Genomic DNA, 871 nt, shown 5'->3' with positions numbered 1-871 from the left:
TTGGTGAAAGTGGGGTGTTAAAGTCCCCTACTATGATTGTGTTACTGTCGATTCTCACTTTTATGGCTGTTAGCATTTGCTTTACGTATTGAGGTGCTCCTATGTTGGGTGCATAAATATTTACAATTGTTATATCTTCTTCTTGGATTGATCCCTTGACCATTATGTAGTTGTCTTCTTTGTCTCTTGTGATAGTCTTTATTTTAAAGTCTCTTTTTTCTGATACGAAATTTGCTACTCCAGCTTTCTTTTGATTTCCATTTGTATAGAATGTCTTTTTCCATCCCTTCACTTTCAGTCAGTATGTGTCTCTAGGTCTGAAGTGGGTCTCTTGTAGACATCATATATATGGGTCCTGATTTTGTATCCATTCAGCCAGTCTGTGTCTTTTGGTGGGAGCATTTAAACCATTCACATGTAAGGTAATTATCGATATGTATGTTCCTATTACCATTTTCTTAATTGTTTTGGTTTTGTTATTGTAGGTCTTTTCCTTCACTTGTGTTTCCTGCCTAGAGAAGTTCCTTTAGCATTTGTTTTAAAGCTGGTTTGGTGATGCTGAATTCTCTTAGCTTTTGCTTGTCTGTAAATATTTTGATTTCTCCATCAAATCTGGATGAGACCCTTGCCCTGTAGAGTAATCTTGGTTGTAGGTTTTTCCCTTTCATCACTTTGAATATTGCTTGCCACTGCCTTCTGGCTTGCAGAGTTTCTGATGAAAGATCAGCTGTTAACCTTATGGGGATTCCCTTGTATGTTATTTGTTGTTTTTCTCTTGCTGCTTTTAATAGTTTTTCTTTGTATTTAATTTTTGATAGTTTGATTAATATGTGTCTTGGCATGTTTCTCCCTGGATTTATCCTGTATGGGA

Source organism: Physeter macrocephalus, chromosome 1 (assembly GCF_002837175.3).
Source record: "Physeter macrocephalus isolate SW-GA chromosome 1, ASM283717v5, whole genome shotgun sequence".
Taxonomy (NCBI): Eukaryota; Metazoa; Chordata; class Mammalia; order Artiodactyla; family Physeteridae; genus Physeter; species Physeter macrocephalus.
The sequence above is the reverse complement of the archived record's forward strand: the minus strand, read 5'-3'. Positions refer to the sequence as shown.